This window comes from Panthera leo, chromosome B3, assembly GCF_018350215.1.
Source record: "Panthera leo isolate Ple1 chromosome B3, P.leo_Ple1_pat1.1, whole genome shotgun sequence".
Classification (NCBI taxonomy): domain Eukaryota; kingdom Metazoa; phylum Chordata; class Mammalia; order Carnivora; family Felidae; genus Panthera; species Panthera leo.
In genome coordinates this window covers 56,980,740-56,994,038 of record NC_056684.1, presented here as the reverse complement: position 1 = coordinate 56,994,038, position 13,299 = coordinate 56,980,740, and positions in this window count along the sequence as shown.

Sequence of the window (13,299 nt, the reverse complement as noted above, 5' to 3'; positions counted from 1 at the left end):
CCAAAATAGCTGTACTCTTCTGCATTCCCACCAGAAATATATGAATGTTCTTCACTTCACATCCTTGCCAGCACTCGGTACTGTTAGCGCTCTGGGTTTTGGCCATTCTATTAGGTGTGCAGTAACATTTCATTGCTTTAATTTGCATTTCCCTATGACTTATGATGTGGTGTATCTTTCCATATGTTTATTTTTCCATCTGCATATCTTCTTTGAGTAGCTGCTTCCTAAGGTTTTTGGCCCATGTTGAATTGAATTGTTCATTTCCTTATTGTTCAGTTTCAGGAGTTCTTTGTATATTTTAGGTAACAGTCCTTTATCAGATATGTCTTTTGCAATTACTTCCTCCCAGTTGGTGGCTTTCTTATCCATTATCTTGATAGTGTCTTTCACAGAACAGAAATTCTTAATTTTAATGAGGTTCAGTTTATCAATCCTTTATTTCATGGATCATGCCTTTAATGTTGTATCTAAAAAGTCATTGCCAAACCCTAAGTTTCTAGATTTTTCCTTTGTTATCTTCTGGGAATTTTATGGCTTAGTATTTCCTTTATTCTTGATATTGATAATTTTTATGTCTTCTTTTTTTCTTAGTAATCATTCTGGCTAGGCTTTTCGTATCATTGATTCTCCCTTTCTTTTTTTCAGATACTGATTTTTTCTCTTATTGTAAATTTCTGCTTTCCAATTGTTTCCTTTGAGTCTTAATTACTCTTATGTTCTACTTTCTCACAGATGTTTAAATTATTTATGTGCAATATTATTTTCTAATAAGAATATTGAATACTATAAAATTTCCTCTAAATACTTCTTTAGCTGATTCCCAATATTGATAAGTTCTGTTTTTATTTTCATTGCATTCCAAGAATTTTCCAAATTCCTTTGTAATTATTTTTTAACCCAACATATGGGTTACTTGGAATTATGTTGTTTGCATTTATATTTGTGTTGATTATCAACTCTTTGGAAATTTTCCAAGTATCTTTGCTGTAATATAGTTCTAGTTTACTTCTGTTGTAATCAGAGAGCATATGTTGCATGTATGGCTTCAATTCTTTTAAAATTATTAGAACTTCATTTCTGGCCCAGAATACGGTCTCTCTTGGTGAATATTCCATGAACACTTATGAACACAAAGTTGTCTATTGCTGTGTGGGATGTTCCAGAAGCAGCAGTTATGTCAGGCTGGTTGATGAAGTATCTGGAGTCTCTTCTATCCCTCCTGATTTGCTGTTTGTTCTATAAATTACTGAAAGGAGTGTTAAGTCTCCAGCCCTAATTGGGAATTTGTGTATTTCTACTTTAAATTTGATTTTTTTTTCTGTGCATTTTGAACCTCTGTTATTAGAAGCGTATACATTTGGGAACTCTATGTTATTAAATTGACACTTTTATAATTATGTGATGCCCTCTGGATTCCTGGTATTATTTATTCCTTTGAAGTATACTTTCTATGATATTAATAGGGACATTCCCAATGTCTTTGATGTTTTCACATGGCTTGATTTTTCATCTTTTAATTTATCTCTATATTTAAGGTACATTGCTGTAGACTGCATGTAGTTTGGTCTTGGTTTTATTTGTATTCAGTTTGTTATTCTTCACATTTTAAATGGGGGTGTTTAGCCATTTACATTTAATGTATTTATTAATAAATCTAACATATTACTAATGGAATTGTTTTTTTTAATTGACATATCTGTTCCTTGTTCCTTTTTTTCTCCCCTCTTTCCTGACCTATTTTATCATTATTTCATTTTATCTCCACTATTGGCTTAGGAATTATTCTCTTTTAAATTTTTTTATTTGTTGTTTCAGCATTTACAGCCTGAGTTTTTACCTTATTATAGCCTAACTTCAATAATATTATGCCACATCAAACATAGTGTAAAACCTATACAATGGTATAAGTCCTTTTCCTTAATTCCATTTTGTGTAGTATTATTGTCATATATTTTACTTCTAAGTATACTTGCCAAAATACATTGTTACTATAGTCATTCTTTACAGCAATTAGTTATATGAAAACTATCTTTTAAATTCACCCTTACTGGGGCGCCTGGGTGTCTCAGTCCGTTAAGCAGCCGACTTGGGCTCAGGTCATGATCTCGCGGTCCGTGGGTTCGAGCCCTGGGTCGGGCTCTGTGCCGACAGCTCAGATCCTGGAGCCTGTTTCAGATTCCGTGTTTCCCTCTCTCTGACCCTCCCCCGTTCATGCTCTGTCTCTTTCTTTCTCAAAAATAAATAAATGTTAAAAAAAAAATTCACCTTTACTTTTAGTATTTATGGCTCTCTTCATTTCTTTGTGTGTATTCAAGTTTATTTTCTGCCACATTTCCTACCTGCTGGTAACGAATTCTGTCATCTTCCATTTCTCTGAAATTTTTTTTTTATTTTACCTTCATTTTTTAAAGATATGCTCCTCAAATGTTTGACTCTAAATTGATGTGTTTTGTTTGTTTCAATTTTGGCACATTAAAGATATAACTCTATTTTCTTATTTTTGAAAAAAACTAAAAAGTGTGCCATAATTCTTACCTTTCTCCTCTGCATGTGTATTTCTTTTTATCTGTCTGTTTTCAAGATATTTTCTATTTCTGATTTTCAACCATTTGAGTATAATATGCCTGTGTGTGTGTGTGTGTGTGTGTGTGTGTGTGTGTGTGTGTGAGAGAGAGAGAGAGAGAGAGAGAGAGAGAGAGAGAGAGAGAGAGAGAGACAAACAGAGAGACAGAAAGGGGGAGAAAGACAGATGTAGGATTTTCTCATTTTTATTAAATTTTGAAAAACCAAATGGTCATTGTATCTTAAAATATTTTTTTTCTGTCCTACTCTATTCTTGTTCTGCAAGTCCAATTACATATAGATTAGACTGTTTGATATTGTACCATAGCTGTTGAATATTCTATCTTTTGCACTATTTCTCTTTGTTCAGTTTAGATAATTTTTATGGATCTATCTGCAAGTTAAATGATTCTTTAATCAGATATATACAGTCTTACTTCTTCACACTGAAAGAATTATCTCTGATATTACTTTTTTATTTCTAGATTTTCATTGATCTTTTTTAAAAATACTTTTTATTTCTCTGATGAAATTCTGCATCTCTTTGTGCATGCTGTGCACTTCTTCCACTTGTTACTTTACCACATTAATCATAGTATTTTGAAAGTCTCTGCCTCCTAGATAATAATATTAGGGTCATCTCTGAATATTTTTTTTTTTACTGCTTTATCTCTTGGCAATGTGTTTTTTTTTCCTTCTTGCTCTATTGTATTGCTCCTTTGTATATCTCATGGGTTTTTATTAAGTACTTCACATTGTGTAAAAAAGAATATTAGAGACTGAGGTAAAGGGTATTTATATCTGGAATGGGCCGTTAATATATTTATGTTGAGGACACGGAGGTGATGCAGTATAGCAAGGAATTAAACTGAGTTAGTGTTTTTCCCCTTATCATCATGTACCTTCTGCACATGACACAGATTGCTGTTACCTTCTGCTTTCAAGTGTGACTTAATGTACCAAGGGTGTCTATTTTGTCTCAGCTCTCAGCAGTCCTCTACATCTACCATAGCAGGGCCTCCGTCCATACACTCTTGTCCCCTCCACCGCAGTGAACAACGGTGACTTTACTTAGTGCTAAGCTCACAGCTGCCATGTTCTCTGTTCTCTTCGTTCAACTTGTGTGTTTGGCAAACCCTGTGCATGTAGGTTTAACGGGTGAAGCTTTCACAGTGTCTTTGATCTTCTGATAGCTGCCTAGTTCTGTGTTGTATCTGTGGTGGATCTTGTGCAGGAGAGCATTTCCTGGCCTTTCTTGGTAGAAGCAGAACTCAGCTTTGATACAGCTTAGATCCTAAGCTCAGTAGAGTTCCCTGCTCCTCAACAGGAGAAGAGTATTTTTCCTTACACTGTTTTCCTAAAAGTAATCAGTCTTTGTGTCCTGTCTCCTGTCTCCCCCACAGAGGTAAATATGTTTTGCTTGAATCCTATTCCAGAAGTGTTAGATCTCTGTACCAGTCTCCAGTGTCAGCCAGTTATCCCCTATTGACCTCCATCACTAAGGGGCATGCTTTCTGGACCTGGTCTCCAATATTTTTCATAATCACCCTGTTAAGACCCATGGGAAAGAACTTACAGGGGGACTACCCTTATGTCTAGGGCTCCCAGGGATGCTGAATGTCATGCTTGGCCACACTCAGCTTTTAATAGTTAATATGTCAGTTTTTTTTTGCAACTCTGCTTTTATGGCTTTTATTTATTATATGCTCTGCCAAAGGTACATGGATCCTGTATCTTTTCAGAGGGGCTTATTACCCTTTGAAATTCATTTTAGCTTGTTATCTTGTTTTGTTTTTACATTTTTTTATTTTTTTAAATTTATTTTTGAGAGAAACAGAGAAAGAGTACTAACAAGGGAGGGTCAGAGAAAGGGAGAGACATAGAATCTGAAACAGGCTCCAGGATCCAAGCTATCTGCACAGAGCCTGACACGGGGCTCCAACTCTTGAACCACAAGATCATTACCTGAGACGAAGTCAGACACTTAATCGACTGAGCCACCTAGGCGCCCCATTGTTGTCTTGTTTTCTGATGGGCTCAGAAAATGTTATAATTTAGCATAGTATCCAAATTTTCCTGGTTGTTAGAGTTGAGGTAATATTTTCTTCTGCCTTTCTATATCCCCAGCAGAAGTGGAGCTCACCAGTGTGTTTCGTATTGCTTTGGTAAATGATGTATCGTTTGGTCTTCCTTTGAAACACAGTTCTCTGGTGAGTTTTCTTGCATTATGCACATCCCCTACAGCATACCATTTTCTCTGAGCTTGATAATGCTTTTGTCCACCATGTTTCATAACAGTTCTAGCATTTCTATTTCAGTTAGGTATGAAACATCACCTTTTCTTTTATGCTTCCGGAAGCCATCCTAGCAGTATGTCTATACCATCACCAGAATCCTTGCCAGGGTATTAAGTGTTCTTAATCCTGGGAGAGTGGTGGAAAAAAACCACTAGACTCCCTTTTCCAGCTTATGTTTCATTGCCCTTTGATCAAGCATCCTCAGAATCCAGCTCATGATATTTGCTTGGCTCTTGTAGGGATCCTGCCTAAATCCTATGCTGCTTTGGGAGGTATAGTCCCTTCCTTCTCTTATCAGGCCCAGCTCATTTTCAGCTAAATTATATCCTGACATTAATCCTAGTTGTAGGTCTAGTGTCTTTGAGGGGAGTAGAGACAGATTTAAGAGAGGTCACAAGGGGAGAGGTCTATGTAGAATTTTCAAGCTATCACAAAATACTAGCCCTTAGTACGAAGTACTGGGCCATGTCGTCATGCTTGTTAGTGTCAGGGAAATCTGGGGATTTGATATTGTCAGGAACTTCCTATCAGATGTTCTCATACCATGTGTCAAAATTACATTCTTTCCCATCCTGGACTGTGATGTTGGCATTGCAGACTTATCTGGGTTGGGCCTTTGACAGTCCTTGGAGCTTATTCCTCTTATGATTATGTCTTAGGCTGGGTTATGAATTCCTTCTGCTCCACCACTACTTTCACATTTAGCTTTTAATTACTGATCAATCCTATTCTGCTTATTAGCTTTCCAAAGCATAAACACCAGTGATTATTTGTTGCAATATTTTGAATTACCTAATATATAACAGCAGCTAATTAAAATTCTTCATGGATATGCGGCCCTAGTCCCAGGGGACCAGTCTCACCACCACATGCCTGCTTTTTCATCCCCAGCCTAGGCCTTCTTGAGCCCATCAGAAAACACTCCACCTCCCCCTTCAATAAAAGAGTTTCTTTCATTCTGAAAACTAAAAATCCTTCATTAGACAGGATGAGCAAGGGATGGCTTCTGTATTAGAGGCCTTGGCAAGACACATGCTCTCTAGAGGTTAGGAGATAAGCTGTATGGAGTTTTAGAGACCTATGGCTTTGTGAAATTTATGGAGGTCCAGTGGTAAGCAGTGCGCTAGCACATTTCCTACAAAACAAAAGGCAACTTACGCTCCCTAGCATGCCTTACCCCAAAGAAGAAAGCACGGTGCCAAGCAGGCATTACTGGTTTCTGTAGGCAACATGTTCCACATGTAAACTGTTCCAAGCCATAACTTGTTTTATAACCGCTGCTAGTTTTGAGTGAGACCCAAATCAATAAAGGACTCTAGCAAGTCAAGGCCAACGTGCAATCAGTTTTGTCCCTTGAGGTCTTACCCTCCCGCAGATTCAATGATGCTACAGGTGTCAGTTCATTGTTAGATGTAATTGGTCATACTGAGATTAAACATGGGCCAGGCTACAGGGAATAATTAAGCCATATGAGCAGGTAGCTGTGAGCACCATTTGTGCCAGTGTCCCTTCCCAGCGTTCACCTATGGCTATTTGGAGGTACTCTTTTACTGATATGGTGAAAGTTTTAACAAATTGGACAACTATTTGGGGCTAAAACTGTATGTGCCTCAACTACCACCAGTGATAAGGTTCTCAGTGCTAGCTAGGCACCAAATGAGCCAGGTTCAAAACACCATCTTATATTTTAGCTTCTTGAGTCACTACTGACATCAGTTGTTGGAGGTTGAAAACACTGGAATAAGGAACTGAAATTTATTACCATTTAATAAATTAATAAGGCACTGGGTATTTATTAGCTATCAACAACTGTGGACAAGAAAGAAAGGAAGCAGCGATCAGCAGAGGGAGAAGTCAGGCTTAAGTACAGGCTAGAGAGTCAGTCAGCTTGACCATGTTTCTGAATCATATGTGGCCTGTTAAAGTTCCCCAGATTGGGCCAACATAGTCATGCTTCCATACGATCACTTATTACAATATTGGATATGAGTTATCCTAGGAAGGATATATCCTTAAACGATGAAGTGTTCTACAATCGAGACAAATTCTAAAGGAATTCAGAGCTGGAGGTTCTTTCCTGAAAGACAGAGCAACAAGTCCTGTCTTAAAGGGAAATCTGAGAGCACAGTTTCACACTGACCACAGCAAATAATAGAAGGTAATTTTAAACTGATGGAAGACACAGATGCCAGATTGGGCAATTTACATTCAGATGGAAATGAATTTCTCCTAAATGCCTCATGTAATTGGCATAACATCCTCTTTTCCGTTTACCTCGAATTTGAATGTGTCATCACATACGATGATGACAAGGAAACAGGCTTTTTCCAGATGGACTTGTCCAATAGTTTAGCTTTGACTTTTTTCACCCAGGTATGTCAGCTCAGACACCTCAATTAAAAGAACAGTTTAAATACAAAGACGGACTTCTGTAATGAAAGGGAGACTCTCTTTCAGTTAATTATTTACCTAACACTTGCTGAACTAGGTCTTGAGAAATGAAAATAACTAAAGAGGGCTAAAAGCCTCTAGACTTAATGTCTTTTGTGTACATTGCTCAGTATTTCATGGAGGGAGTCACCATGTTTTTCACTAATTTTTTCCTCAGTGCATTACTGTTTTGTTTTTTCTCCCATGGGGACATATTTTTAATCACATAATGGAAGTCAGTGGAAAATAGGATTTACATGACAAATATTTCCATTCAGTCACCTTTGCTATAAGCCAAAGGATTTATTGCTGATAAAACATTTTTTCATGCAATCAATAAATTGAGTATGTGATCTGGTTTATGTACTGTGTGGCATGTGAATTAAAAGATGAATAACCTGCGACCTCTCTCTTTGAAAGAACCTCCATTCCATTAGGGGATAGGAGAGATAGACATAAACAAAATATAAAATAATATGTATCAAGTGCCAGAAGACAAGAGAAGTGATGTAAGCATTCAGAAGAAAGTAACCCTACCTCTGCTAGACATGAGATCTCTGGAAAAAGAAGAAATGCAAATATTCTTTTTTTAATTTTTTTTTTACATTTATTTATTTTTGAGAAACAGAGTGAGACAAAGTGTGAGCGGAGGAGGGGCAGAGAGAGAAGGAGACACGGAATCTGAAGCAGGCTCCAGGCTCTGAGCAAGCGGTCAGCACAGAGCCTGATGCAGGGCTCGAACCCACGAATGTGAGATCATGACCTGAGCCAAAGTCGGACGCTCAACTGACTGAGCCACCCAGGTGCCCCAGAAAGGCTAATATTCTAAGCAGAAACAACAGCATTATAATCAAGACATAAAAGAACAAGAAAGGCAAAAATCTTTTGAGAAATGGATAATGGCCCAGGTTGGCTGCAGCCTACGTTATTTGAAGGAGAATAAATTAAACAAAAGTTTAGCAAGGTGTTTGACTCTGGTCAAAGTTCTATATGTTGACCAAAGGACTTAAGACTTCATTAACCAGATGATGGGAATACTCCTAGGGTTGTTAAGAAGATCGATGCAGTGTAGATTCAGAACCAGGCTTTTAGAAAATTAATTTGATTGCTTGGAGCAATTTGGATTGAATTGAAGAGCTTTGAGAAATAATTAAAAGAATATTTAAATAGTTCAAGTAAGAAGTAATAAGGGCCTAAGGTAAATATTTTCACACAATATTTCAATTTATATTTATTGTTCTCTATCCCAAACTTTTGAACCTAAACTTCTAATACAGTGCTAACCTACAATCTGCTTTTCAAGAAATATGTGTTTAGTAAGTAAACAAATGACTATGCACATGACAGCTTGAAATCAATGAAACCTTTTAAATCATCTGATGTGGGGACTGGAACAGAAAGATTTCAGAGATTTTGGGCTTGAATTGTTGAGGGATGATGATAATGGTTACAGAGGGAGGAAAAAGTTCAGGAGGAAGAGTGGCTTTGAGGGACAATATGGGGACTTTGGTGCAAGATGAGGGACATCCTTACTTGGGTCAAGAGGAAGTGGGAGGGAGTGCTTTACATGAGGCTCCATCCCACTACCCTGGGATCATGACTCGAGCTGAAATCAAGAGTCAGCTGCTCAACCGACTGAGCCACCCAGGCGCCCCTAATGCTTCTTTCCATCACATTCTCACAAAATGGCACAGAGAGGGGTGGGCACTTGCCTGCTCCTCACAGAGCACAGCATGGCCCCAGTGCACTGAATACTGAAAGGAAAGTAACATAATTTTAACACCTTAGGTGTTGTCTTGAGATATCCTGGGAAAGCAACACCTAATGGTAGTTGGTATTTTCTCAGAGGCATAGCAGAAGCATGTACAAACACACCCTAGAGGATATTTCAAGATTTGGCAAAAGGGGTAAATGATCAGCCATCACAAGGGACTCCGAGCAGCAGTCTGGTGGGAAGCAAGAGCCCCCAGATGTGACAGCCATACTTGTTGGACACAAGTGGGACTTATTTGGGACCTGCCCAGAAACTACTGGGGTAGATGGCATGTACTTTGCAGGGGCCTGAGGATTGTCAATAATATAGGTGGGTTATTTATTTTGAAGAATTAATGGGCATCATTGTTAACACGGCCACATAGCGGTCACAGGTGAGGGTATTACAGCCAAGCCACACTCCTCTTCCGTAGGAACTGTCTCTCCCACCTCATTTGCTTCCAAGAACTAACCCTATACCCCACTTATCATGTGTTATCAATGGCCAGAAATCAGTTTAGAAACAAGTTTTAAAGCATTCATGATTGATTTTTGAATTTGGAAAAAAAAAATGTGCACATTTCCCCAGAAAAGCTAGGCACAGGTTTTCATCCAGAATGAATAATTATGCATAGAACTGATTACTTAAATACACAGTTCATGATTATGAATGAAATTACCTGCATTACACTGAAAATACCTTGCTCTGCATGGATTAAAGAAAGTAAAACTTGATTGCAGATGCTGGAAATTTTAGGTCTTGAGATTTTTCAGTTGCTCTCAAAATATATCACTTACCTCTTATAACATTCCCCTTACAGAAGTAATTTACAAGTTGAAATTGAAAATGAAACATTGGTTATACTGGATTTCACAGTGGAGCAAAATTCCAGGAGCTAAACCACAGGAAAGTAAGTGGATAGTTTTCTGTTTTTACATCATCTAGTTCAGACACTTTCCCCAAAATACAGATACACAGGCCAAGTAATCTTGGGGATTCCAGCAAACCCCCAAACCCTTAAAGTTTCCTCTATAAGCTTATGTACATGTCTAAAATCCTACCTTCATTACTTTACTGGTTTAGGCTTATTTATTAAAATGCACCTTCCTGAGAATAATCCATGAAAGTGTAATCCATCAAAGTAACATAGTGTGAACCAGCTTGTCAGCTCTCTTCCAAACTGACAGCTGGGGAAGAACAGGTTTATTTTCCTATGTTGTTTGGCAATGTCATTTTTCACATCTTTTCTCACTAACCAGATTAGAACCTCGTGTAGGGGAGTGCTTTGGTTTGGCTTTTATCAGATCATTTCATGTGGACTCATTTCTTGTTTGGGTTGGGGGGGATCTCATTTACTTTTCTTGGATTTCATGGAGATTTTTGTAGGAAACCAGCTTGAGAAGTATGTACTGCTTAAAAGGGACTCCATATTGAAATTGTGATCCCAGATCAAAACTAATTTAAAGACACCAGACTCAGAAGCACTCTGAAATGTAGGCAAAATACAGATCATCTCCCTTGGTTTATGACTTTATGTTCCTAAATCACAGAACTATTTTTAATTATGTTTTGCACTTACGAAAGTAATTCTTTGGATACATATACAAAGTAACATGAAGTTTAAAAAATAAAGTCACTTTAAAAGTTTTATATAAGAGAAAGAAACAGTGGTTTGTTCTCTAATGCCTCTGACCTCTTTTGCCCCATCTTAACGGGAAAGCATTAGATATATTGTTATTTGCAGGTTTTCACAGATATCCTTTATCAAGATGAGAAAACATCCTTGTTTTTCTAGTTTGTTTTGACTTCTTATTGCAAATTTATGTTGAATTTTCTCAAATCATGTTCTGCATCAATTGATATAATTATATATTTTCTGTTTAAGACTATTGACACAGTGAATTAAATAAGATTAGCTAAACTATTAAATCAATAACATTAAATATTAATAATTGATTTTATGAATATTCAAACCATCTTTCCTTCCTAAGATAAAGGGATGTGATATGTTATCCTATTTTATATTACTGGTTTGATTTCCTGCTATCATACTTCTCTGGAAATCTTCAAACCTATTGCTACATCCAAAGCTTCTCATAGGTCAGTAAAATTTTCCATGCGATGAAAACTATATGATAATCTTCAGTTCAATACTCTTCAGCAGACTAAACTGAAAAATTTGGACAATTATTATCTGAGCTCACTGTTTTCTAAGCCATAATTCTGAGAATGTCTTTCTTCTCTCATTAATTTTGATCCTCTGATCTCAGTATCCAAGATCTCCTTTCCTTAGTTATCATTCATTAATTCATTCATTCATTTTTCATGAAGAATATCCTTCATTTCTTTCCTTTAACAAGGTAGGTTTTTGAGATAGTTTTTATATTTTGGAATAATTTTATTTTACCTTCAGCCATGATTGCTAGTTTGCTGGGCATAAAATTTTACATTTAACACATTCTCAACTTAGAATGTTATACTTTATTTTCCATTTTGTTCTGAAAAAGTCCAAACCAATTTTGATTCTTTACCTTTTGATGTTTTGAAACATAATTATGTGATTAGTTGGTTGGTCTCTTCGGTCTTGAGTTCTGGGAAGTTGTCCTTAAGTTCTGGAAATTTCTCTTCTGTAATTTATTTTGTTTTGTGTCAAATGCTATATTCTAAATTTATTTGGCATTAATTTTTCAAAGGAGAAGATAATGGAAATATATTTACAATTATAAAACCAGAAGTCTGCTACTTTCCTCAGTTTATAACTTTAGCAAACATTTTTCCAGAGACAAGGTACCAAAGATGAATTAGTTCCAGACACTGTCCTTTAATTGTTTTTTATCTACTGAGAGATAGATACAGAAATGAATCCTGATGATAACACACTAATGTAGTAAGGGCTGGTAGATGGGGTGAATAGAAAGACAGGCTGCATGGAGGGGGACACTGTGCAAGTGAGTTCAGGGAAGATTCCCTGCAAGATAAAATACATAAGCTAAAATTCTAAAAGGCATAAGAATTTAAAATCAAATGAAGAAGTAGGTAAAGGACATTCCTGATACAGTAACTTGCATTCATTCATTTACACACTAATTCCTTTACTCACTTATTCAATGAGCATTTATAGAATATTATCTTATTTCAAACATAATTCTAGACAGGGGAATCTATAACCCATAGAATAATCAAGGACATGAAATCACAAAATAACGTACATGCTATGTCTGTGTGTACTTGCGTATCTCTAGAAGCATCTTGGAACTGTTCTGGAGTATAATATATGACAGGAGGTACAGTGGGAAAGATGTCTGGGGAGGTACCTTCTTAAAGTGCCTGGTATGGAATGGTTAAGTAGTTTGAATTTTTCTTACAGATGTTTGGGTGCCATCATAAGATGTTTTATTTTGTTTGTGTAATGGGATCATTTTATATGTGTTTCTTATATGTGCTTTTTTAGCTTACCAACTAGCCATCATTTATGGGTCAGAAATTACGATTCTCTTATCTCCTCCAAAATAGCATGATACCACTCATGTGTCTTCACTTTAGAACAATCAGCTTTATCTATACATCTGTACCTACCTAATTTTCTCTACATCCTTTTGTCCACCTCTCCTTAGTCAGTTGCTTACTAACTCTCACCTTTTCCTCTGCTAAAATAAATTTACATGTCTAAACTGATCTGTGATGTTCTGCAATTTTATCTGTGCTGAAACAATCATATGTAAACATACATCCATTTGTTTTCCTACTTTAACATTCATCTCTATTCAACTCATTATCTTCAAGTTTGTTTAGTCATTAAAAAAATTAGGTCTTATTGTATAATTTCTCAGTGAACCATCACAGAAATACTTTCAAGTTAACTCATATAGCTTTAATTAATTATTTTTAATGGCTGCAAATATTCCACCATGGATATGTACCATAATTTATTCAACCATTTTCCTGTTGATGGTTATTATCTTTGTTTCCAGTTTTATGTCACATGAACAATGCTAAATAAACATCCTCACACACACATCTTGGTGCATTTTTGTTTTAATTTTGTGAGATAGGTCCCAGAGGCAGAATTACTGAGTTGAAAGGTATGTGTATTTTCAAATTTAATGGATTTTGTTGCTAAATTACTTACCCAAAAGACTATGTCATACGTCTACCAGCAAATTAAGAGAAGTTGTTTTCCCCATATCTCAGCCAGATAGATATTATTACTCTGTTTAATTTGTGCCAATTGGACTTTATAAAATATTTCATGGT